At 45.4% G+C, this 27,649-nt stretch overlaps 1 protein-coding gene and 1 long non-coding RNA gene across 8 annotated transcripts in view; one reads left to right on the forward strand and one right to left on the reverse strand.

Annotated features, from left to right (window-relative positions):
• Positions 1-27,649, reverse strand: part of FBRSL1 (fibrosin like 1) — a 767,640-nt gene that overhangs the window by 609,207 nt on the left and 130,784 nt on the right. The gene's annotated exons all lie outside the window — the stretch shown is intronic.
• Positions 1-27,649, forward strand: part of LOC310666912 — a 155,908-nt gene that overhangs the window by 117,731 nt on the left and 10,528 nt on the right. The window contains exon 2 of the long non-coding RNA XR_014506096.1: positions 1,260-1,334. This is a non-coding gene — a long non-coding RNA (uncharacterized lncRNA). The remainder of the gene's footprint in view (positions 1-1,259; positions 1,335-27,649) is intronic.

Here is a 27,649-nt window from a genome sequence, read left to right on the forward strand (position 1 = left end):
AGAGGCCATGAGGGTTAACTCCTGGAAGAATCCCCTTCTTGTGCTGAGATGAATGCACATCCCTCACTTACAGAGAAATGGAAAGTGCCACTCCATGCCGACTTCAGTTACGACACTGCAGTATGAATCTTGCCCAGTGCCTGCTAATGTGGCAAGGGCTTAGCTTAGTGGCAGAAGATCCCTGCTTTGATCCTCGGCATCTCTAGGTAAGGCTGAGAATGTTCCCCCTCTGAAACCCTGGAGAGACACTGACTGGCAGTGTAGACAACACTGAGTTATATGGACCATTGGTAGAAAGCAGCTTCCCATGTCCTTAAAGATAGATTTTTGGGGGAAGAGTCATAGCCATGTGCCAGAATGTCTGCTTTGCATGCAAAAGGGCCTGGATTTCACCAGCGTAAGGCACTCTAGGATTCTAAGTAACTAAGCTTCCTATGCCTGCCTGCTCAGGCTAATGGCTTTAGCCACCCGCTGATGGGTGAAAACTATGGCACTCCAAGCAGGCAGAGGAGCCAGTTGGCACTATGTGGTGCAGGAGGTAGAATGAGATGGGATTACTGAGCAGAATGTAGCACCATTCTGCCTTTCCCCTGATTTGATGGATGCCAGGGCTTGATGGACACCCTCGGAAACTTCTGGCAGAGGGAAAGCAATGCTGGTTGAAGTTACGCCAGCTGAAGTGGTTGGCACCTCATGCCTCAGGATGAATAACCTGGAAAAAATACAGTTAACATAGGAAGGTATTCGCATGTCAGTGCGCAGCTTGGCTCTGGACACACTAAGCTATTCCAGGATTCTCAGCACACTTGTGCGCAAAACCGCCACATGTTGGCGATGGTGAGCATTTGGGTAACCTGCACATTATTTCTACTTCAGAGATCTTTTGTAGGTTATGATTTTCAAATTGTTTAATGCTCCTTTAACATTCAAAGGAAGTCACTGCACTTCTCTGTTCTGCCTTGGTCAGGACAGCACCTGTGTCCAGTTCTGGGCTCCACAGTTTAAGAAGGATATTGACAGCTGGAATGTGTGCAGAGGAGGGCAGCCAAGAAGACCAAGAGCCTGAAAAACAAGCCTTAAGAGGAACAGTTGAAGGAGTCTTGAGAAGACTGAGAGGTGATATGACAGCCATCTTCAAAAATCTGAAGGACTGTCACATGGAAAATGCAGCAAGCTTGATATCTGCTGCTCCAGAGGGTAGGACCAAAACCAACGGATTTAAGTGGTAAGAAAGGAGATTCTGACTAAACACCAGGAAGAACTTTCTGATGGTAAGAGCTGTTTGACAGTGGAAGGGACTCCCTTGGGAGGTGGTGGACTCTCCTTCCTTGGAGGTTTATAAACAAATACTCGATGGCCATCTTGCAAGGGATTTCTTGGCTGTAATTTTGCATTGCACGGGGTTGGAACAGATGACATTTGGGATTCCTTATGAATATAGGATCCTATTGCTTTTTTTAAAAAATAAAGAATTTCACATTTTTAAGATTGCAGTTAGTTTTATTGATAACTTGATTTTTTATGATTGCCAGAGCGGCATGGTAATTAGAGCCTCATTACTAGGAACTTGGTAAACAGGGTGACCTTGGGCCAGTCACATCATCTCAGCCTAACTTACCTCACAGGGTTACTGTGAGGGGGAAAATGAGGAAGAGGAAAAAATTCTACTCCACACTGAACTCCTTGGGGGAAATGTAGGATATAAATGTAACACAGTGGTACCTCAGGTTACAAACACTTCAGTTTACAGATTCCGCTAACCTGGAAGTAGTACCTCGGGTTAAGAACTTTACCTCAGGATGAGAACATAAATCGCGCGGCGGCGGCAGCAGGAGGCCCCATTAGCATAAAGTGGTACCTCAGGTTAAGAACAGTTTCAGGTTAATAATGGACCTCCAGAACGAATTAAGTAACCAGAGGTACCACTGTAAATAAATATTGCTTGGTGGTTGCATACAGTGTTAGCACTACTTGGAGGAAACACATCTAAATTAATGCAGTTGACTAGCTTGGGTTCATTTATTTCAGACTAAACTTACATTGGATACCACCCTCTTTTCTGTTCTGCCTTACTTTATTTTCTATAATCACAAAGTTCTTAATTAAACTGTGACGGAAACACAAATTTAAAAATAGCCAACACAGATGCAAAGGGCAAGTTATTAGCGCAACACCCTTAGTTCTGATCGTGAATATTTTGTAGAATAAATGGGCGTGAATACTGAAATTAAGGCAAATAAAAGTCACAAGGGAAGCTGCCCCTCGCTGGAAGCGGCCTCTAAGGTCGCAGCGCAAAAAACGGTTGAAGAAAACGCGCAGGCGCTGCTCTACTCCAGATCAGACGATGAGTCCATCTAAGCCAGGGATGCCTCTAGACAGGGCTGGCCCACTCACAAGGCTTGGTGAGGAATTTGCCTCAGGCGGCAGGCAGGGAGCAGTTGGAAGGGGCGGCAGACCTGGCCTTCTGAGGACCACACTGCTCACTGCCTCCTACACAGAGATGGTGGTGGGAGGACGGGGGCAGAGGGGGCACATCTGTCATTTCCTGTTTTGCACAAAGTGACAAAATGTCCTGGGACAGGCCGGCTTCCAAATGTTGTTAGACTTCAGCTCACATCACCCCTGACTACTGCCCATGCCAGCTGGGCAATAGTGCCCAACATCTGGAGCTCCCAGGTTCCCCGTCTCTTTATCTCCCTTTTTGAAACTAGTAATGTGTTTGGTTTTTCCATAACAACAACAACAACAACAAAAAAGGTTATCATCAGATTACTATGCCACAGCGAAAGGTAATATACATCAGGAAGTACTGAAAGAAAAGCCAATCAAAAAAACAGAGCAAAGCAATAGAATTGAGATCAGGTTTCATAACAGAATCTGCTCTTTTTGATCACCATTACAGGTTAAAAAGCTGCAATGAGAAGGTGCTCTGGCTAATTAAAGAGCACGTCAAACATAAAGGAAAAAGAAAAGCCAGGTGAATCAGATTATCTTGTGGACGCCATCATGTGTCAATTTTTTTGCTGCACAGACAAAATTAACAGATGCCAAATTGCATAATGCTTCATGAGTTTTGATTTGCCTCTCATAGACCTTCCATTATTAGCGATCTTTTCCAGCTGAGCTGTATCAGGTTCTCTACTTCTGACCAGACCCAATCATGTCTACCCTGACGGGCAGCAGCTCTCTGGGATCGTAGACAGAAAGGGCCTTTCTCATCATCTCCTAACGTTCTTTCTTTTAATTGGAGATGCTGAGGATTCAACTGAGCTAAGCTGCTGGTTGAGAACTTTGGGGAGGTTGCTTTCCATAATTTACGTCAAGATGGGCAGCACCAATTGCATCAATGCACCACGGTTGCATGTCATTCATAAATTGCCCTTCCTTCCGTCCTTCCTTCCTGCCTTCCTTCCTTCCTTCCTGCCTTCCTACCTTCCACGCTTGGAAAAGGGGAAGGAAGATTTTTTAAAAACCAACAACTCGCAACAGCAGAGGAGGCTCTGTAGAGGCCCCAAAAAAACTCCTAACAGGCAAATGTATTTTTAAACCAATTCTGTTTCTATAAATATTACAAAGGCTTCCTGCTAGTTGGAAGCCGCTCGGCTCCCTCCGCTGCTGACATTACTGTGACATTTAAGAAGGCCTTCGCCTTGCCCCGCTGCCTTTCGCATGCCGGTTTTGTTCTAGGGATCAGAGAGACAGAAGACGACAAGAGCTGCTTATTCAAGCCTCACTCACTCACTGACCTACTGCTCACGCGGGAGTTGGGAGCACAAAGGGCCCTCTCCATGTCAACCGCGCTGCCGGTTGCTGCCGCCACCACTGTGGCATGCATATAAATGCCAAAAGGAGCAGAACATTAACCCCGAGGTGCTGCTCGCTTGGAAGATCTGCAGTCCGGCGCGCAGCACTGTGAGTGTTTCTCGTAGGAATCTGCCTAATGCGGGATCTGGACAGGGGAGGATTAACTACTGTCGTCTACGCTCTGGTAACCTCTAGGTTAGATTACTGCAACACATTCTACGTAGGGCTGCCTCTGAAGACATTTCAGAAACTGCAACTGGTGCAGAATTCGGCAGGGCAAGACAGTTTGGGCATATTACACTGATCCTGGCCCAACTGCACTGCCAATCAGTTTCTGGGCTAAATTCAAAGTGTTGGCTTTGTCCTAGAAAGCCTTAAACAGCTCAGGACTGCGATATCCCAAGAACCACTTCTCTCCATATGAACCTACCCAGACCCTGAGATCATCATCTGAGGCTCCTCTTTGTGTGCCTCCTCCAAGAGATGTTCGGAGGTTGGCAACATGAGAACGGGCCTTTTCTGTGGTGGCTCCCCGTTTGTGGAATGCTCTCTTCAGGGAGTTATGGCTGGCACCTTCATTATATGCCTTTACGTGCCAGATGAAAAAGTTCCTCTTCAACCAGGCCTTTGATTTGATTGACATCTGATGCCCTTTTAAATGTGTTGTGGGAAGGGGTGGAATTATTGGTTTGTTGTTGTTGTTGTTGTTATTATTATCATTATATTTTATTTTGTGTTTTTTAATACTGAAATTTCGTGCTGTTGGCCATGTTGCCTGGCAATTCCAACAGATCATCTGGGAAGGGTGCTTAGTCTCAGGAGAGCTGAGAGGCTGAATGGCAACGCAAGGCTGAAAGACAGTGCATGCCTTCAGGTTTCTGCAATTCAGTAAGGCACTGGACTCACTCTGTGCCGGGGCGAAGATCCTCAAGACTAGTGGCTGAATGCAGCCCCCTCTATCTGGTCCTCAAAACCCTGCCCTCGCTGGCTCTGCTTCAAATCCCTGAGCGTTTATGCCTGGCAGAAATGTGTCCTTGGACTCTGACCAACGCATTATGGTTCCTAGACGGAGGTCAGAGAGGAGTGTGGGCAGAAATGAGCCTGACACGTGTCTAGTTTTGTGCAAAGAGGTTTTGTGCTAAATGTAAAATGTACAGGCAATGCTCCACCCATCATTCACAACATTCCCTTGGAACGTTGCCCAGAAAGAAATGTGACTCTCGGGCAGAAAAAAAGGCTCTCCACCCCTGCTCTGCATGTTAGCTGCCAGTACTGGGGATTGGTGGAGAAACCTCCTGGTTTTAATAAGCTTTCTTGTTTCCCTTCTGGGAAGCTGAAAGCATCACCAGGGGGGAAAAACCCCAGTCTTCCAATCTGACTGGTGGACCTTCCTCCCTGATTCTGTCTCATTTATATATTGGGGCAAAGCGGCAGAAATATTATTTTTACAGCAGTTATAAGGTTGGGCACAAGTCAGGCCACTTTCTGGGCCAAATCCTGCCCCCTCCGATGGAAGCCACCCCACTGCCTTGCATTGCCACCCAGGGGGTGTAAGTACGTGTAGAGGGGACGGTATGTTTGGATCCATGGCAATATAGGATCACATAATCAAAGAACTGTAGTGTTGGGAGGGACACCAGGGGTCATCTAGTCCAACCCCCTGCAATGCCGGAATCTCTGCCTGAAATGATTGACAGTGCACAGTAGTCAAGAGCGTAACCGGGGGGGGGGGGCAAGGAGGGGCACCTGCCCCACCCCAAATCAATACAAATACATAGCAAGCAGAGGTTCTGCCCCACTAACAAAAGGTCTGCCCCCTCTAACCTGACAGGCTTACCCCCATGACAGTAGTGGTACCATTCCTTTCCATAGTTGGATGGAACAGGGAGAAAGCTTAGCCTCTGGGCATCTACTGGCAGAATTTTTGGAGATCCTTGACTTACAGCATCACAAGGAGGACAGTAAATAACCCCTGAGACTCCATGACACAACCTATCTGCCGAAACCTACTGAAAGGCAATTTATTCCATCTGTAGGGATATGATTCTCCCGCCTCCTGTAAAACCGCCTGACAAGTTTAACATATCCTTTGACAGGCTAAAAGGATTTTGAAAGTCAGAAGGAAGGAAGGAAGGAATCAGAGGAAATCTGTATCTCTTTAAGTAGGATTCAACAGCAAAAACAACAGAAACTCATGTCGTACCTTGCAGCAGAGAGAGTCTCAGGGATGAGCACTGTTATTATTTGACCCTTTGCCCCAAACAAAAAAAAAGCAACAGCTACAGAGACTTCAAAACAAACAAATTCGTTTCTTGTGGGGTTTTTTTTTTTTTTTTTAAGAAGCAGATTTGTAAGGCAATAAATTTCCCAGGACTTAACGATCAGCTTGCGCTATGAGAGCCAATGTTGTAATTCCCAATTGATTGTAGATGTTAATCTTCCAAGACTCTTGTTCTTACGCTGTGATTTATTAGCCACATTAATGACGGATTGCACAGCTTAAATGCAGGCTGCTGTTTTACGTGGCATCGCAGGGAGCTCTTCCCAACAGGGTCAGGGCACAGGGGTTGCTGTGCACGGTGAACCAATAAACCAGAGACAATGAAGAAACACCTGACCGCACCCCCCTCCCACCCCAGTGTACCGGTCAAGCGTTCCATGCAGAAACACAGGGAGTTTCTAACAGCAGGGATGGGAAATCTCAGGCCTCAGGCGGCCAAAAGCAGCCTCTCTCTATCTGGCCCTTGGGGCTCTTGCAGGGCCACATATGGGTTCTCTGCCACTGAGTCGCAGCACTGAAAGTGTTATGTACTGATGTTCTCACCCTGGGCCAGCAGGGGGATACTGTAGGATCGAAAGTAACGTTCAGTGATTGGATAGTTTGTATGCAAATGAAGGATCGAAAAGTGACGTTCTGTGATTGGATAGTTTCAGAAAGTAGCAACAGTTACAATTGTTCTGGAGCTCTATATAAGCAGGCTGACTGAGCTCCTCAGTTAGTTCTGTTCCAGCTTACAAATAAAGAGCTGCTTTGGAAAAATCGCTGTGTCATCTGATATGTTCGCCCACAACTTAACAGAAATTTCTCAAATGCAGCAGGAAATTCAGTCCCAGGGGCAATTCTATGAATGCACGGAACAAGGTTCTGCTACGGAGGCCACAGGGGTGTGGCACACCCTCTTAGGAAGGGGTTTTCCTTTCTGGTGACAATATCTTCCCTCTGCTTTGGACCTGAAGATCCTTATCAAATCCTTATCAGGGGCCTCTTCCCTGCTGAACCATCAGTGATGCTAAGTCCATTCCCACTGAAAAACCACTTGAGGTCCTATTCTTCGCACCTCCCCTTCTTGTCTCATTCCCTGCGAAGTGAACACAACACACACCGCTGGAGTCCAGGGAAAGCGCTTTGGAAAAGATGCAATGAAAGCAAGAGGAAGCAGGCGCCTGGTCCTAACGCGGCAAACCTCCAAGCAGGTGTAATTCGCACTCGGCCACCTCCGAGGAGACTCGGTGGGCCCAACAGTTGCCGCTGCATTTGCTTATTAAAAACTGGCCCCGGCCATCTGTTGGTGGTCAGGCTCCGTGAGGTGGCAATCAATTACAGCTGTTATCTCATCCTAGCTTTGACAGATGTTTCTCCCTTTCACTGTACAGTAATTACTGGTTAGCAGTCAGCAGGATCTCAGGCTTTAATTACGGTGCTAATTTGAAACAAAGGGAGAGAGAGAGACAGACAGGGAGAGGGACAGAAAGAAAGAGGGAGACATCTGTATCAAAAGCAGAATTGCAGGAAGATATCGCTAGATGAAAACTCGCCTTTGACAAACACACACACACATACACACGTGTCAGCCTAAGAAATAATGAGGTTATGAATTACACAGGTGGCCTAGTTCAAAATGGCAACCGGGAGGTCGCTGGTTTGCTTAAGAGAATCTTCAAAAACTCCAGCTTTGCCAATCTTAGGACTACTTGCTTCCAATACTTCTGTTTTCTGCCTGTCAATGAACTTTATGCTGGGGATGTAAGTAAAAAGGTAAAGGACCCCGGATGGTTAAGTCTAGTCAAAGGCGGCTATGGGGTTGTGGCACTCATCTTGCTTTCAGGTTGAGGGTGTTTGTCCACAGACAGCTTTCTGGGTCGTGTGGCCAGCAGGACTAAACTGCTTCTGGCACAATGGAACACCGTGACGGAAACCAGAGCGCACGGAAACGCCATTTACCTTCCCGCCAGAGCAGTACCTATTTATCTACTTGCACTGGCGTGCTTTCGAACTGTAGGTTGGCAGGAGCTGGGGCAGAGCAACGGGAGCTCACCCCGTCATGGGAATTCGAACCGCCGACCTTCTGATCGGCAAGCCCAAGAGGCTCAGTGGTTTAGACCACAGCACCACCCGGATCCACTGGGGATGTAAGCACTATAGGAACAGTGGTGACTGTTGGGACTGGAGGGCAGAAAGAACAGGAGGAGGAGTAAGAGCCAGCGACAAGCACAGACAACTAATTCTCATCTTGTTCCCATCCTCTTCCCAGCTGAGTTCTGCCAGAGCGACACTTGAGACGAAGGAGGAGGAAGTTCCATGCCTTGGACCAGATGCAAGTAAGAAGATGGGCATTGTCTGAGGGCAGACTGGCATTGGTGGGGCAGTGCCCCATTTGCCCTAACAGACCAGCCTTCATCACTTATGACTGCATTTTTTTCTTTTTTTCTTTTGGGAGTCCAGTTCAAACATTCCTGCCCTGTGCCTTTTACTACATTGACCAAGGAGGGGATTGGGCATGGTTTATGTAAAAAAACACCACCAATGCTTCACATAACTGCTGCCTCCAACTTTTGTCTCTTTCTATCTTAAGTTGGGGGAGGGGGGGAGCAAGCAGGCACAGCATCACGACTCCACACGGAAACATCTGTTCACAAAGCACACAAGGCTGAGGACATGCAGCAGAGCACAATGGAATTGGGTAGGAACCTGTGGGTCATCTAGTCGAACCCCTCTGCAATGCAGAAATAGGCAGCTGTCCCATAGGGATATTTTCCATTGCAACATGTAGACCATCAAGACATGGAGGTGGGATAAAGCCCCAAAGCCCCAGATGGCAGGCTTGAGATGCAGCAATCTATGAAGAAGACGTCAAGAAGCCAATATGAAGCTTCAAGAAGCCAATATGAAGTATAAATTTAGGAAATCTGGTTACCAACTGAGTCAACTGGTGATAATTGCGCTGTAGACAAGCCTTTGGAGATGAAACTATGTTCTCTCTCGGCTTAGCCTACCTCACAGGGTTGTTGTGAGGGTAAAATTGCAGGGGGGGGGGGAAGAACCAAGTATGCCATCGTGAGCTCCTTGAAGGAACAAAAGTAAATAACATTCCACGTATGAGTGCCCCCAATTAATTATTATGAGAAAGACGAGAGAGAGAGAGAGAGAGAGAGAGGGAGAGAGAGAGAGAGAGCGCTGTTGAAAGCCACTGTGAAAGAAATAAACAGATGGCACATTGTGCAAGGCTCGGCTCCACCATGCACTCATTTGTTCTGCCGTGGCCCGGCCTACTGCATTTTCAAAGCCAAGAAGCGAGGAGTTTCTGAGCTCTTGGCGCAGTACTCCACCTAAGATTTCAGATTAAAACTGCAGAGTGGACGGAAAGGAGGACCCTTTTCTGCCTCCCCACTTCCAGCTACTCTCTGAAGACTGGAGAAGATATTAGGGGTGGGGGGTGGGGAGGGGAAAGGCCTAGATCATGTAGAAAATGAACGTAATATTTTAGCTGCACTTCATTCATTTTCAGCTTTGCACTCTTGTTATAAAAAAGCGTGCCTAGGCATTCCATTGTTGCGCCCATAACCTAGATTTAAGATGCCATTTAGCTCCTAGCTTCCATACCTCAGTTTCTAACACTGGTGGAATGGTAGGCCGTGCACTATGTGGGTGCCTTATTGCTCCTGCACACTCACTGATGTGCACTAGAGACAAAATGTGCTGCATGAAAAAAACCAAAGTTTTGCAGTTCACACTAACAAAAGGCACCCCCCCCCACACACACCCCTGCAAAAATAAAACAAAAATAGATTTCAAATAAGGGTAGCCATTGACCAGGGACGTGCATTCCAGAAAACAGCAACTCATAGCATCATACTTTGCAAGCACTACTTAATTTATAAAATGTGGGGTATCTGACTTCCAGTTTTCAGAGTGCCTTGACCTTTAATTGAGAAACTTTCTCTCTATAACGATTTATGTGATGAAGGGAGGATAACATGCAGCTCTGTAAAGTCCCACTCATCTTTATTATTTCATATATTCCAACACTGAGCTTTGCCTTAACTTAAATACTGTCAGATGTTGAAGAGCGTTCTGCAGTCTTTTAGTGCCACAAGTTAATAACACCAGTGATGACGTTAAAAGGAAAAAAAAAGTTAGGTGCCTCTATAGCTCCAAGCAAGGATTAATAGTTTTATTACTTTGTCAAGCTGCCAGGATTTCTCACATTACTCTGAATGTTAAGGGTTTCTGAGGTTGGTGGCGTAATTAGGGCTGGCGAGAACAGCCGAAGGAGTTTCTTAACTTTCTGTGGAGGCTTTCATATTTGTGGACCTAAAGACACAAGGGTCAGGGGCTGCCACAGACGTAACAGAGAGGCTGAGGCAGTGTTCACTGAAGGCAGCCTTTCAACCAGTTTTGGGTACACAAGCTGGACTTTAAGTTTTAAAATGAGATTTTACAAGTGGGGCGTGCAGGAAAAATGCATTTCGTCATTCTGCATGGATGGTATTAGTTATCAGTTGCATACTGATCACCCGTCCCGAGTTAAGCAGAGCATCCTGGAATTACAGAAGCCAAGATGCGGATGGTGCTGTGGTCTAAACCACTGAGCCTCTTGGGTTTGCCGATGAGAAGGCTGACGGGTTCTAATCCCTGCAATGGGGTGAGCTCCCGTTGCTCTGTCCTAGCTTCTACCAACCTAGCAGTTCGAAAGCACGCCAGTGGAAGTAGATAAATAGGTACCACTGTGGCGAAAAGGTAAATGGTGTTTCCGTGCACTCTGGTTTCCATCACGGTGTCCCGTTGTGCCAGAAGCAGTTTAGTCATGCTGGTGACATGACCTAAAAAGCTGTCTGTGGACAAATGCCAGCTCCCTCGGCCTGAAAGCGGAGATGAGCGCTGCACCCCATAGTCACCTTTGGCTGGACTTAACCATCCAGGGGGCCTTTACCTTTACCTTACAGAAGCCATGCCCTGCTTCTGATTAGATCGTGGAATGTTCCTTTTGGGGGGAGGGATCTGGCACTCTGGCACAAGTCAAGAAGCATGTGTTTTTTGGTCTTGTGTTCTGGCGCAAGTTAGCTGGCTCCCATGAGAGCTTAGCACACACAAAAACGAGTGTTCCAGTTTGGATCACCCGGACGTTGGAGAACATGCAAACAGGATATCTGCAACATGGAATGATAACTTCTGCTCCCGCCATGGGTGTGTGTTTTGGTTTTTTAAAAAAACAAAAGAAAACATAGGTTTTAAAAACTCTTTTTGGGCTGTTTTTCTTGTTTTTCTAGAGATGCTTCTGAAGATGCTAATCATGTCTATTCCAGTGAACAGACGAATCAGGGACTTAAAGTTCATTATTCTGCCACAGCCAGCTCCAAGGTGTTGGGCTAAGCTAGAAGTAAAGAATATAATATGATGCCTTATTATCTGTTGCTTAAATAAAGTGTTTCTTAAGGATTTAGCCCTAACGGTTGTGATATCCCAGCATTTTGGACCCTGAGTGAAGTCTTGAACACAATATCTTAAACTGAAATGTTGTTGTTTTTTTGGAGGGGGTGTTAATTGAAAACTTAGAAAATAGGTGCTGCACCTGTTAAATTAAATCAGTACAGTTGGAGGATATGCCTCAGCAGTTCTTAAAAGAGGGTTAAAATAACAGTTGCAGCTGCAGGATAGTGCTCAATATGAATGGATTTGGTTAACAGTACCAGCTGTGATTATGTAGATCCATAACAAACACATGTAACTGTAACCAATGGGCTATCAGTGGTGTAATTCACTAGAGAGTAATTATTCGCACTTGTGAATGTAGAAATACTGCATTTGCTTACTCAGTTCTTACTACTAGGGTCTATTGCTATTATTTATTTATTTAAAAAATCATTTTATAGCTATTTTTTCAACATAGAAATAAGAAATGTGCGCAGAAGCACAATACAAACATGCATGCACATGCACACACACATGTACCATGGTTTATGAATATAAAATTAACTGTTTTCCTCATCCTTCCATTCCAGATCAAACAGAAAACTCAACAACGTGTTAATGACTACAGTTCTATACAGAGTAAGCCTCCCTTTACAGAATATTATCCTACGAGATAGGCTCTGTACACACACGGTCTGTGTTAGACAATGGAGAGGTCTGAAATTGTTTCCAGCACGCAAAGGTCAATTGACACGAGGCACAGATCAGACATGAGGCACAAGTAACTGTGAGTTAAAAGATTAATATCTTTAATAGATAAACAAAAATGGCATGAAGTAGTGAGCAAGCTTTTGAGTGCCACATATTAAGGCCAGATATTAAGCAAAGAGAAAGAAAGAAAAAAAGAAAGAAAGAAAGAAAGAAAGAAAGAGGAGGAACAACAACAAAAAACCTGACTTGATGGGGAAAACTCGAGATTCTGCAGGAAGTGAAGAAGTATCTATGACCAGCAGCTGGCATGGGGGTTAAAGTAGAGCCAAAGGCGAGGAAGATCTGGAACGGAATTGGGAAATTCTGGAGCAGCAGTGGTGTGTGTAGACTGAGCACAATAATAAACTTATATAGTCTATCTGGTTCTCTGCTGAGCTTGATGGCTCTTCTCCCTCTACCCCAATAGATCCCTGGTGATAGAGCTTTCTAGCAACGAAACATTACTTCTCCAGAAACTTTGGGCTTCCCATCAGGTCCACTGCCACCTTCGCTCCTGAGATCATGGGTGGGTGGGTGCTGCAGGATCGATGCAAGAGCCAGGATGGAGTTGGAGGTGTTATGGGGAAGTGGGGCATCCCTGAGATAAGGTTCTTCAGGCTGCCTGTGGACTACTGAGGAGGTCTTCATTTGGAGTGGGGTTCTCCATAGGGCCCTCAACCTCTTCCTCTCCAGAGGCCTCACTGGGGTCTGGATCAGACAGAATCCCAACATTAAGGTTTTGCTGAGTACAAAACAGATTTTAGGCTGCATCCAGAACTACTGGGGTGAAGAACCTCATAGCCACTGTGCCTTAGAACAACAGTCCTTACCCTTTTCAGACCAACGCCCAAACATGCATTGGAAGATCCAGTTTTCAGTTTTACACTATTTGTACTGTGGTGGTCATATTACTGTTGCAACCTTCTCAAGTCAGGCTATGTCTCAGCAGTGGATCCCAATCCCAGCAGCGGGTCCCAGTTTCAATGTTTTAGAAAATATAAATCTGGTGGTTTTGTATACAGTGGTACCTCGGGTTACAGACGCTTCAGGTTACAGACTTCACTAACCCAGAAATAGTACCTCGGGTTTAGAACTTTGCTTCAGGATGAGAATAGAAATTGCGCAGCAGCAGCATGGCGGCGGCAGCAGCAGGAGGCCTCATTAGCTAAAGTGGTACCTCAGGTTAAGAACAGTTTCAGGTTAAGAACGGACCTCCGGAACGAATTAAGTTCTTAACCCGAGGTACCACTGTACCTGCTTCTCCAGTGCTTAGCAGAATAACCAGAATAACCCTTGTAAGCTAGACAGCTGACGTAAAAACAAAAGTTTGGAAGTCCTTACATGGACACAAAGCTGGAAATTAATTTTAGGTTGGTGCAATGAAGAGTCAACAGTAGCCAAACTAAAAGTGGGAAAAGGTCTTGAGCAAGAAACACTGGTGGAAAGCGGTCTGTGTGTGTGTGTGTGTGTGTGTGTGTGTGTGTGTGTTAAGATTATGAGCAGCTCTTCACAGATGCACATAAAGTTGTGGCCATATCTCAAGTGGGTAGAGCACCTGCTTTGCATGCAGAAGGTGACTGGTTCAATCCCCAGGTAGGAACTGGGAGAGAACCCTTTCTGAAACCCTGGAGAAACACTGCTGGTCCGTGCAAACAATACTGAGTGAGATAGGGCAATGTTTACGCTCGGCGTAAGGCATCTTTCTAAGTTCCTAGCAATCCTTTGCAGCAACTGTGCAACACCACCCACTCACGGAATGTCCCGAGAGCAGGACAACAAGCTGAGCAATAGCTCAGCTGGCAGAGCAAGGGTCTTTTCATCTCAAGGTTCTGGGTTCGAATTCCGCGTTGGGCAAAAGATTTCTGAGTTGCAGGCGGTTGTACTGGACGACCCTCTACTATTCTATGATTCTAAGAGGAGAGCCTCCGCAAAGGGCTCGTGCGATTCATAAAAATAAAAGGACAGGAAGAATAGCCGCTGCACGCAATGCCTCCATAGAAGCCCTCTCCCCAAATTGCCACAAGCCAAAATCCTGATCCTGGCCAGTCCGCAACGCCGCCTCATTAGCAATTATTCCTCTGTATCATTGCCAACTGCTTTTCTTTCTTTCTTTCACTCTCTCACTCACAGACAAAATGCACACACACACACACACACACACACACACACCCCAAGGCATTCAAGACAAACTGCATGGGCTCTTGAACCATATCCCTCCGCAAGCATGACCTTCAGTTCTAATTAAAGGCTCCTTCGCTCACACCACAGAAAGTCTATTACAGCTGCTTTGTCCCACGGCATTATCATTTCCACTTACTTAGCACATCACTCAGCAGGCAGCCAGAGAAAAGGGAAGCCTCTGGCCTGCTCCTCTCCGGGGCTGGCTGGGCCTCAGGACGTAGAAAGTAATTAAGTCCTAGCTAATGTGGAGGATTTGAGAAAGGAGGGGGGTGGGGAGAGGGAGGCGATGGCAGGAGGAGAGGAGGAACACGGCCCAGCTGCCGAAACTTTAATTCCTCCTCAAAGGATCGGAGCTGAAATGTTTGAAATAATTTCCTAACAAAACAAAGGAGGCTGTTGAGGAGAATAACATTATGACAGCTGTCGGGACAGAGTCAATGATGGGTGAAAACTTGGGCCACAATGCAGAGCTTGTAGCCTTCAGACAACTGCAGAAGGGAAGTTCCTTTCCCCTCCTGGTTCTTCCTAACTAGGGCAGGTTTGGGAAGTTTCCCCTGTTCATCTTCTGCACGTTTCTTCTTTGGGGAGCCTTCCTCTCAACATTGGGCATTGCTTCAATAGCTGTCTGTGTGTGTGTGTGTGTGTTTGCCTCCAGTTCCAAGTCCCCTTCAAACAAACCGCAACTCAAGATCACTTAGCAGAGATTATTTGCTCTGTAACACTCTTTAATCACCTTGTTGTGCTCACAAATAAAGATTACGGAATACTAAAAATCAACAGAGAGAGAGAGAGAGTCTGAGAAAGTTTATTTGGGATTTCTCTGACTAGTAGCCCCAGCAAGAAGAATTCTGGCCTCTTGGGAAAAGTCGATATAATAATAATAATAATAATAATAATAATAGTAATTTTCATTATATCCCTCACATATTTATGTATGTGACTACAGCAGCAAGGATTCTCTATGCACAGAAGTGGAAGGAAGGGAGGACACCCTGAAAGGAAGAACAGTTGATAAAAATATTGGAGTACGCAAATATGGCAAAACTGATAAGACGGTACTGATAAGAGACACAAATTAAGAATCATTTAAAGATGACTGGAACCCCTTTCTGGCTTGTTTAAAATTGTATTCCCCATATGCGAAGACCATAGCAGGGTTTGAAGTGTAAGAAAATGGCAGAATATATTAAGAAACATGTTAAAGAGGATGCAATTGGGTAAGACGGAACCTTAAAACACAATTGCATGCAATTTGGGTTATGAACATCGAGCTCGAAGTCAGGAAAAAGAATAAAATATTTTGAGAAAGAGAGAGAAGCACTTTTTCTCCCCCTCTACCCTGTCTTCAAGCTCTTGGCCATTATTTGTTTTTTTTAATGATTTTATTTTATGTGCTGACAGACAAACATAACACAGAGATATAGATTATATAACAAATAAAAAAGAAAAAGAAAATAATAGAAAAGAACAGAAAAGAAGTAACAGTATTTACTTCTTTGGGTCTAATATCAACCATAACAATCTGCTTCCTTTTCTCTTCTGTTTAACTCTCTTTATATTTCTTTTTAATTATTATGTTCTAACCATTAGGCTCATGACCATTATTTGGAGGCACCCGCTGAGAAGTGGTTTGCTGGGTGGCATGGCAAGCATCTTCAATAAAGTGAGTCGTCGTTGCTTACTGGGAAAGAGAGGGGGAGAAGCAAGGCAGCGAGGAGTTTGGAACAGTGTAGACACACTTGCGGGGGCTTCAGACTGTGTTTGCACCACACCAACTTCCCCGCTGGCTTGCCCCTCTTCCTCCTGGTAAGCAACAGTGACCAACTTGCCAGGAAGTGGCTCCGCCATCCAGTGGATAGACTGTCCAGTTCAAATCCAATTTAAAGATAAAGAACCATAAAAAGAGACGGCAAAAGTACTGAAGCTGTCTATCAACAGTTAGCAGCTGGCATGCCACCTTATGGTCTATCTGTTTAAATAACAGCAATTTCTAAGTCTGATCCAATACATATAAATTAGCATGTGCAACATTTATGCAAGTTTGCGTCTCATTTTGTGTGTGGTATCTCCCCAGTGGTTAAACTAGAAGGGTTCAGAATTGGCCTATCCATGTTTTCTTGAATCTGAATATGCAAATATATGAGGAGTCACATATGAAAGAGGAGTGATCACCACATTTTGTACACACACCAACTAACATGGATTAGAATGCAACTTCTTTGAAATGGTTATTTAACAACTCAAAAATTCTCTTCCCACGCCTCTTTGAAACAATAATTTTGCAACTAATGGCCGCAGGTCATTTAAGGAAAGTTCCAGGGTGGGAAATTAATTTTCCTCCAGACAGTATCCTGATGCTCCCTTTCCTGGGTCTCCAAAACTCTGGAGCAATAACAGTATCCTCGAGGGTAAAATAAATGACAAATGGCCTACAGAGCATTATAATTAACTGTCAGTAACTTATATGATGTATATTTAATTAGAGGTTGTGTATATATATCTGCACACTTATTTCAAGAGCCACATCTGGGAAACTGCTCTCCATATGATGCAACGCCTGGTGCTCAGTAAAAAAGATTTTTAAGTGTAGCAGATTACTTGATAAAGAAAAGCATACCGTTCCTTTCCCATCTTATTTCTGTCAGGAAAATGTCTTGATTTACAGAACATAAGCAGAAACCAATAGCATGAGACTCACTTTTTGTTCCCTAGCACTCAAAACAGGGCTGTGGGATAGCTGTGAGGGTCTGTCTCTCAACTGGAAAATGAAACAAACATAGATAGCTGACAGAATGAGTGAAGAGCCTTCTATCAAAGATATGTCATTTCATGTTAAATGCAAAAGTTGCAACTAGCAACAATATAAAGTATTTATGGGAAACGGAATAATCAAAGGCTATCAAGTCAAATGCTAGAGGCATCATTATTTTGGAAGAATTTGTAATCAATCAAATTGCAATTTTATTTTAGATAACTCCATCTGAACTTGTTTATATTTAATGGAGTCTCCCATTCACAGATGGTGAAATGTGGAGAACAATTCAGAAGGGCGGCAGAGGAGGGGTTTTTCTTTTATCCAGAAGCCCTTAAAGCAATGCTTGTGCCATTCTAGTGGGTTAAAATAAATTAAAATAAAATATTCCTCCGGGTGGACACCTTTTAAGATACTGTACATTTCTCCACCACCGAAAAATAAAAGTTTCACTCCATTGCAACTTTCATTGCAGCCCTTAAACTCAGACTGTGAATACCCAACTTTTTAAATCAATCCTAGCAGACCAATTCTCACAATCAAAGAGATGAAGGAGGCATAACAAGAGACATAGTGTGATAAAAAGCGGTACACGTATATGGACTTGTGAACAACTAAAAATGAGGCATTTCTGAGGTTCCCAGTCTAACACAACTGAAGAAGCAGAACCCAAGAACTTAACTCCTGCTAGATGCAACTACACGTAACTGTTTCCTCCCAAAGCAAGGCTGTAGGGGACGTGTTAATAGCTGGCTCTGGAGGAGGGGAGCTCTGGAGACTTTGAACTCCTAATGTCTAGACATCACAGCAGGCCAGGGAAAGGAGCTGAAGCCTGCGGGAATGAGGGGAATGAGGCAACAGAGAGCAGGAAGAAAGCAGAGAAATAAGCCACAAGGTCTGTATTCCATTACTCCTCTTCAAGCCAGCCTTTGCTCCATCTCTTTGGCTGGGACTGAACTAGCTACTAGCCAGGCTTTCAAGTATGTGAAACCCCTTAACAATTTGGACCACGTGGCAGAAGGAAAAAGGGAAAATAGAGGTTGGTGCAGTGGTTTCACACACAAAAACAGAGCAACAAGAACAAAATTCCCCGATTCTCAAAAATAACATCCCGTAAGGCAGACTTTGCCTGCTTCCCTTGTTCCGTGGTCTCCAGCTGTTTTTCGACTACAACTCCCATCGTCTCTAGCTAGCAGGACCAGCAGTCAAGGATGATAGGAATTGTTGTCCAAAAATGGCTGGAGACTCAAGACAGCCATCCTTTGAGCAGTGCCCAGTAGCACAGAGCAGAAGAAGTCTCTGTAGGTCAAGGAAGAGAGATGGACATCTCAGAGTTGGCGCTACAAATACTGAAGAAGAGCAGACAACTGATTGCTCTCTTGATTTGGATCACTCAGTTTGGGTTTTAACCTGGAAATCCTGGAGAAGAGGCTGGCACTCTGGAAATGCAGGTGAAACCCTGAAATCTGCCTCCACATGCCTAGAGAAAATTGCACCTGGAGGTATGATAAGCATCTGATGTAGCTCTTAATCACAAACCAAAATGTACCTAGGAGTATTCTTCTTCTTGATGAATTCTCAGTGCTTAAGCTCTTACAGAAACCGGGAGGAGCTCCAGTTTCTCACAACCTCTGCAACTATAATAAACCATGAAGTTTTACCAGCCATGAGGCTGATAAAAAGTTGAAGGTTCCACCCCCACCATCATTATTAACAGTCTCCAAAAAGATCAGCTAACAAATTGCTGGCTTATAAAACCCCGAAAGTGTGTGCACATTGCGAAAGCACACACACAGGAGCCCCACCAAATAAACAAAGCCAAGAATGAGTTATGCTGCATTATCTGACAAGTGAATCTGCCTTAATAGTTTATGAATCAGCTCAGCACGCAGGAATGTGCAGCAAAAGCAATGAATATCCAGAGATGTCAGTACAATGTTAATTATTATACAGTGGTACCTCGTGTTACAAACGCTTCAGATTACATACGCTTCAGGTTACAGACTCTGCTAACCCAGAAATAGTGCTGCAGGTTAAGAACTTTGCTTCAGGATGAGAACAGAAATCGTGCTCCGGCGGCACGGCAGAAGCAGGAGGCCCCATTAGCTAAAGTGGTGCTTCAGGTTAATAACAGTTTCAGGTTAAGTACGGACCTCCGGAAAGAATTAAGTACTTAACCCGAGGTACCACTGTATATAAAAACGAAACAATACAAATATATAAAAACAATTCCATTAAAAAACAGCAACAACACACATTTTAGAATACAGTAATTCCAATAAAGACCGGAATGTTAAGCCTCTCGGAAACTCAATTCTGTGCTCCTTTAACATGCCTGATGCCAGCCTTTCTAACCTTGCTACCATCCAGATGTTTTACTAACACCCCCCAAAAAAAATCTGTTAGTCTTTAATAATAGTAATAATAATAGTAATAATAATAGGCAGCCTAGTCTTTAATAATAGTCTTTAATAATAGTAATAATAATAGGCAGCCAAAAGACTTTTAAGACTTTGAGGTGCCAAAAGACTGATTATTGGTTTCCCAGCTTTTAAATCATTCTTCCAGCAAGCAGAATTGCTTGGCTGAGAACAGAGGCGACCGAGAACAAGTCTCGGCCTGTTTCTCGAATTATCTACCCAACACACAAATTCCCTCTCCTCCTCCTCGCCTTGCAAAGAAGCTTGCCCATTTGTTTATATTTGAGAGCCCCTTTCATTCATAATGCTTACTATAGCATAAGTTCTGCAGAGCACCGCAAGGCGAACCAGCCGAGCTTGGGAGAGAGAGAGACAGAGAAAGGCAGAGCAGCTGTAAGTAAATAATAAATACCACTAATAACCGTGGTGAGATTATAATCATTAATAATTAACACTAATATATGTTTCCGCTCGGCTTTCAGGGCCTGCTCAGACCGCACAGTGTAAGATGGAAAACATCTGCTCTGTTGCTGGTTTCTTTTTGTCGCTTGGAGAGGAAGTCCAGGAGAGTACTTCTCATTTGGGGGGGAGGTCAAGGGCCTGCCAAGTTTTACAATGTCAGCAGCCAGGACATAGCAAGTCTACTCCTGCTCTAAGTGGCATATGTAGGAGGCTGCCTGACACTGAGTCAGTGGCGTAGCGTGGGTTGTCAGCACCCGGGGCAAGGCAAGTAATTTGCGCCCCCTAACCTGGGGCAAGGCAAGTAATTTGCGCCCCCCCCCCCACTGCACTGTCCCTCCCCCAGATAGTCCCTCGCTCTCTCTCCGCACCGCACGCCTGGCACCCTCCCATCCACAGTGGGCAGCGACCCGGCGGCTCGGATCGGATTCGCACAGCCAGCGCTGCAGTGAGAGAGAGAGAGTGAGCCAGGTAGGGGCAGAGAGCTGCGAGTGCGAGCGCCCCCCCCCCGATGTTGCGCCCAGTGTGGCCGGCCCCCCCTGCACCCCCCACGCTACGCCACTGCACTGAGTCAGGCCATTGGTCCTTCTTGCTCAGCACTGATTGACAGCAGCTCTGCAGGATTTCTGGGAGAGATGTCGCTCCCAGCCCTATGCCAGGGATTGGACCAGGGACCTTCTGCATGTGAAGACTTGACGTTTTCATCCCCAAAAAAGTTTTTGAGTTCCTGCTGAAATGAGGCTGCATTTTAATGTTGTATTTTAATCTTTTTTTAAAAGTTGTATTTCAATCGTTTTATATTTGGTGTTAGCCGCCCTGAGCCTGGTCTTGGCTGGGGAGGGCGGAGTATAAATAAAATTTATTATTATTATTTTTTATTATTATACAAAGCAAATACTCTTCCACTCAGCTACAGCTCTTCCCCCAGAAAAACATGTCACTGGGGCAGCTTTTGAGAGACATGGAAGGCCTGATTATGTGAAATCACAGTCACCCGATGTAATTTTCTGGGCTACTGCACATCTTATGTGAATTTTCAGTGAAACCAGGATCAAATGAACTAAAAAAACTATCCAGCTATGGCGGTATTAGGGCTGCAAGCTTTAATCAGTTTAATCCACGGATCAACCAGCTAAGAAACTGCCTTATTCCAGGTCAGTACATCTAGGTCAGTACAGATTGCACTGGCTGGCAGCATCTTTGGGAAAGATCCTGTGTTGAAACAAAGGTGAGCTGTTCCAGAAGCAAACACCATCTTGGTAGTCAAGATAACCCCGCAAATAATTGGTAGTTGTCGTAGCCATGAGCTCATATATGTTGGTATTCACTTGCTTTGATGTGGGTTTAATTGGCTTGCTTTGATGCTATCCTTATCTGGAGGCTTGGGGTGCTGGGCTGTGAGCCCAGAAAGGGGAGCTACCTGTAAGATTTGGGCATTTGCCACCTATGCCCTCATCTGGTCAGGTGAAGTGACATTTGCTGGTTTGGTGTACAAAGAAGGTATAAATGCTCACTTGCGTGCAGACAAGCCATCTCCTTGCTGCAGTGTCTGCCCTGTGTCTGAAAAGGCTGGGAGACCTGGCAGGCTGATTTGCTTGCTGTGAGTCTAGCCCTTTCTGTAATAAAGCACTAGAACTGATCTCTGCTACCTGATCCACTTTGACTAGGAATGATGCGAACTGAACTCAGAACCTTTTGAAGGAAAAGCATGTGTGCTACCATTGAGCTGTGACCCTCTCCCTACAGCAGGGGTGGGGGAACTGTGGACCATGCGCAAGATTTGGCCCATTCACCTGATGGGCAGCTGGATCAGCCCCATGACCATCTTACCCCAGTTCCCCACAGGGAACTCGATTGCACAGCCAGAAAAAGCAGCCTCAAATTCATTGCCTGAAGGGCTCTTTGGAAGAATGGGTGCTTTGAAATCCTGACAATCATCAGCTGGCATCACTTGGAGATTAACTGATTGACAGGTGGGCGGGCGGCCCTGCCCACCTGGAAAATTTGGCTGGCGAGGGGTAGGAGGATCCAGCCCGCTGGAGAGACACAGTTCCCCACCCCTGCCTTACACCTTCCTCAAAAACAGGAGGCTTACAGTGTATGCAGTCCAGCTCTATGTACAAGCTCCATTGAAATGAATGGAAACCGCACAGGAGCAGAGGGCTGGGGTGGATCTTTCAGGCAGACTGGCCTGGAAAGAGCAGGTGGGTTGGCTCTGCAGTCCCAAATGTAAACCCGATGCACACATGCAGAAGAACAGGGTTGGCAGGTTGGACTGCCCATTTTAGGCGGCCTGGGAGGGAGAACGGAAATAACATTTTTAAATAGTTGCTGGTGTGAAAACTCTCTTGTGGCTAGAAAAATAACCACAGTAGGCTAAGGGCTGTGACAAAGCTATTCCTCCTGCTCTGTTTGTTTTCTGGTTGCAGGAAGTTTTTTTATGTGGGGAGAAAAAACAAACATGACTCCCGCACCTAGGAGAAACTGCCTGATGGTAAGGGCTTCATGACAATAGAACAGCATGTCTCAGGAGGTGGTAGGCTCTGAAAGCATTTTAGCAGAGGCCGGAGAGCCATCTGTCAAGGTTATTGGAGTCTCATCCTGTATTGCAGATTTGGCAGTGAACAACCCTCCAGATTCTATGGCCCAGGAATCGTTCTCCAAATCTCACATTCCCATTAGGTAAAGGTTCCCGTGACCGATAGATCCAGTCGTGGCCGACTCTGGGGTTGCAGCACTCATCTTGCTCTATAGGCCGAGGGAGCCGGCGTACAGCTTCCGGGTCATGTGGCCAGCATGACTAAGCCGCTTCTGGCGAACCAGAGCAGCGCACGGAAATGCTGTTTACCTTCCCGCCAGAGTGGTACCTATTTATCTACTTGTATTTTTGGGTGTGCTTTTGAACTGCTAGGTTGGCAGGAGCAGGGACAGAGCAACGGGAGCTCACACCGTCGCGGGGATTCGAACCGCCGACCTTCTGATCGGCAAGCAGTAGGCTCTGTGGTTTAGCCCACAGCGCCACCTGCATCCCACTCACATTCCCATTACGTTGTCATAAAAACACATAGGTGAATCTGAATTAGACTACGTGTACTTAAGAAAATTTGCAGAAGATCATCAGGTGACACTTAAAATGAAAGCCAGACAAAGCGGTTGTGTATTTCCAAGCCCGACAATACATCAATCATCTTTGTAAATGATCCATTGGCCAAGAAAGGCAAGGGCTTTCACTTAACTTGGCTTCTCGGTATTTAATTGGGCTGTTCGTTTGTAACATGATAGCTGCAATTGCAAGGTGGTGCGTTTCCAGTACAAACCTCATCTCAACACATCACTCTTTTCCAGGTATGGGGGCAGAGGTGGGGAGGAAAAATGAAATGCACAAGACAAGGGGCTGCCCTTCCCAGCAAAATTAAAGTCCCTATGCTTGTCTAGGGGCCCACCGAGACTGGTGTTTTGTTGCTGGTGCATTCTGCAACATGTTCCTGACCCAGTTATAGTACATTAGTGCCACTGATTGGAAAGGCCAAAGCAGGACATTAAAAGCGGGACGAAAATAAACCTAGAACGCTTGGGGTATAAACAGTAAATTCCAACAGGAAGTTATGGGGTATGTATCGGTCGGAAGCGGTGGGACCACACCAAAGGTTTTGTAGGCACAAACAGTATTTGAAAGCAGGATCACATGTGATCATGAGCACAAATCCCATTGTATCCATTTCCACGAGGTCTGCAATGTGGCAGGAAAAAGGCAAAAGCCATTTTTATTTTATTTTTGAATAAAATAACTATTTGTGGATTAAATGCTTGCTCGTGCCTTTCTCCTGCCACATTGAAAGACTAGGACAGTGGTACCTCAGGTTAAGAACTTAATTCGTTCTGGAGGTCCGTTCTTAACCTGAAATTGTTCTTAACCTGAGGTACCACTTTAGCTAATGGGGCCTTCCGCTGCTGCCACGCCGCCACCGTGCGATTTCTGTTCTCATCCTGAAGCAAAGTTCTTACCCCGAGGTAATATTTCCGGGTTAGCGGAGTCTGTAACCGGAAGCATCTGTAACCCGAGGTGCCACTGTATTCATTAATGCTGAGGTAACACTATGTATATTGCTATGAGAGCTTCCATTTTAGGATTAATAATGCGCATTATTAGCACTATCAAGTATAAATTGAAAGTGACATTCAAAAGTGGGTCTTGGGTGTGGACCGGTTGAAGACCACTGCCCTGAAGGATCTCTTGTGGTTGGATTAGCAACCATCTTAATATTAAAATATATTTCTGAACAAAAGCATGCTCCTTTCATAAATTCAAAACATTCTTTTGCTTTCCCAATAATTTTCTTTTTGATGGAAGCAAGAAGGAACAAGACTCGGAGCAGTAAAGAAAGAATGCAAGACAGATGCTCCGCTGCTTCTGATCTTTAATGATGTTCAGACTTTTATTACTCTGTAATTTTAAGAGCTAATTATGAAATTACTGGCTGCATTCAGAAAGAATTCCCTTCCAAACCAGAGTTTAAATTCCCTATAAACATCCTAAACCATCCTAAGTCTGGAGAGAGAAAGGGCCTTGTGTTAAATGGGGAGGTAATTATGGGCTCTGACCGTTTCCCAAGGTTATCTGGCAATGCACCAATAATGCAGTCAGTTTATGATCATTCTCAGAAACCAGAGGTTAAACAAAACACATATGCTGTGTTAATATTAAAGCAGGCTTTGACAACTCTAAACACAACACAGCAAGTATGCAGTAAGCTGGCAAGCTATTGCTTTGCCTTGCTGTAGTAACCAAGCTAAATAAATAAATTAAAAAACCTCCTCTCTCCAAATTGGAACCGACAACAGGAGTCTCTCGGCTGGTCTGAGCTCGTATTCTGCAGAGACATCAATTGCGGGTTTCGTGCCAAGGAAAAAGACTTCATGATTCAGTCAGAAGAGAAAAGAAAAACGGGCAAGGATAAGAGGGCATGAACTAAGAATGGATTGGGAAAGCCCAATAGCCTAACTCAGCGCTAGCGCCCAAGGATGGCACGGGAAATTTAGGCCTCAAAGGTTGCCAGGAGCAACCATGAAATTCATTTTGAGAGGCAAAGCCTGTGGGCTGCTGAAGGGGGAAAGCAAGCTGTATGCCAAGAAAGATTTTGAGTATTTTTACGCCTGTAATGCAGGGGGAGCCAATACGATGCTCTCTAGATATTGCTGGACTACAGCTCCCATCATTCCTGACCCTCGGCCATGTTGGCCGGGGCTGATGGGCGCTATATTCTGACAGCATCTTGTGGGCACCATGTTGGCTATGCCTGCTGTAATGAGACATCATATGCTGCTCATAAGGAGTAGCCTTTTCAGAGGCTGTCAAAGAAACTTCCAACAATCTACTGTCAAGGAATGTTTGATCAAAATATTGGACAGTGCTGAGGCAGGTAAGATGAATCATATATTCACAAAACATGTTTGCATTTATATGGCAATACTCTGCTTTCAAAGAACCCAAAAATAACGTGTGCAAAACCATTCCATTACCACCACAAATTAGATGGGGTATTATACAAGTTTAACTTAGACTAGCTTCCCCTTTCTGACTGCCTGGGAACCCAAAATATAAATTTCCTGGGTCAGGTCAGTCAGTTCAACAGGTGCAGCCCCCCACTTTCTCGGCTTTTAGCTTGTATTTTGCCTTGCCTGCTCTTTGTTACCCCCAGATAGCAAGCCCACATTTACTTATTTGCCCTTCACCTTAAGCTCCCAGGGTGGGTCAAAACAATACAATATACAATTACAAAAGAAGAGACAAAACCGTTAGTGTGATAAAGCAAGTCCTGGAACAGGACTTAGGAATTATTTTAAATTCTGTAGGATGTGACAAGTGAGTTCTGATTAGATCAGAGGTCAGCAAACTTTTTCAGCAGGGGGCCGGTTCACTGTCCCTCAGACCTTGTGGCGGGGCTGGACTATATTTTTTTGGGGCGGGTGAACAAATTCCTATGCCCCACAAATAACCCAGAGATGCGTTTTAAATAAAAGCACACATTCTACTCGTGTAAAAACAAGCTGATTCCTGGACTGTCTGCGGGCCGGATATAGAAGGTGACTGGGCCGGATCCAGCCCCTGGGCCTTAGTTTGCCTACCCATGGATTAGATGCTCCCTTTGCATTAAGTAGGGACGCGGGTGGCGCTGTGGGTAAAAGCCTCAGCGCCTAGGGCTTGCCGATCGAAAGGTCAGCGGTTCGAATCCCCGCGGCGGGGTGCGCTCCCGTTGCTCGGTCCCAGCGCCTGCCAACCTAGCAGTTCGAAAGCACCCTCGGGTGCAAGTTGATAAATAGGGACCGCTTACTTGCAGGAAGGTAAACGGCGTTTCCGTGTGCGGCTCTGGCTCGCCAGAGCAGCTTCGTCACGCTGGTCACGTGACCTGGAAGTGTCTGCGGACAGCGCTGGCCCCCGGCCTCTTGAGTGAGATGGGCCACAACCCTAGAGTCTGTCAAGACTGGCCCGTACGGGCAGGGGTACCTTTACCTTTTACCTTGCATTAAGTTCCACTTACAGAACAGGATGGCAGCCTTCAGTTGATGTCAAAATACTGGAGTAAAGAGGTGCACCTTCAGCATATGACAAAAGCTGTGAGGAGGGTTTGCCACATGTCCATAGCTCTTTCACCTCTAAATCATTGCCAAAATGAGGTCCACAGCCAATCCCCAGGTGAGCAACTGATGAGCAATACTGCAAGCACTTTGACACCTGGTGCAGGAATAATCCCATACCGCTTCGGTTCCAGCCATCTGAAATTATGGGTTCATCCATCAGGGTATTCTCTCGAAGACCACGGGATGAGGGTTTAGACTCCGTATGCATATAAATTCTCCCTTCAGTCCCACGTTATTAAACAAGATTTAAAGTCTTCAAATGACAATTCAGTGAGAATAGTTCTTAAGAGTGATTCATGCGTTTCTCTTTCAAGTGCAGGAAAGCTATTCCTCGACTCCTACATCAAACTGCCGGAGGGGACTAGACGGTGCTCTGATCCACAGCTATTACAGCATTTGTGAGGGGAGGCAGAGACAGAGGCAGGGAGAGTGAAGTGAAAAATACTTGCATTAAGAAGCCGATGGCTTGCAATCTTTGGTGCCAGTCACAAAAATTAAAATAGGTGGAGATTCCATCACCTGTTCCACTTTTTATAACCTCCTCCTCTACAGAAGAACACACACCAAGACCACCATCACCTTCAGGTATCAGCTGGTAAATTATGGGTTAGTAAGTGAGGTTTATAAAAAGGGTGGTTTAAACCACTGAGCCTAGGGCTTGCCAAACGTAAGGCTGGCAGTTTGAATCCCCACGACAGGGTGAGCTCCTGTTGCTCGGTCCCAGCTCCTGCCAACCTAGCAGTTCAAAAGCACGCCAAAAAGGGCAAGTAGATAAATAGGTATCGCTCCGGCGGGAAGGTAAATGGTGTTTCCCAGTGCTGCTCTGGTTTGCCAGAAGTGGCTTAGTCATGCTGGCCACATGACCCAGAAAAACTGTCTGCGGACAAACGCCGGCTCCCTTGGCCAGTAAAGCGAGATGAGATGCGTGCCACAACCCTAGAATTGTTTGTGACT

Source organism: Podarcis tiliguerta (assembly GCF_965153285.1).
Source record: "Podarcis tiliguerta genome assembly, chromosome: 16".
Classification (NCBI taxonomy): domain Eukaryota; kingdom Metazoa; phylum Chordata; class Lepidosauria; order Squamata; family Lacertidae; genus Podarcis; species Podarcis tiliguerta.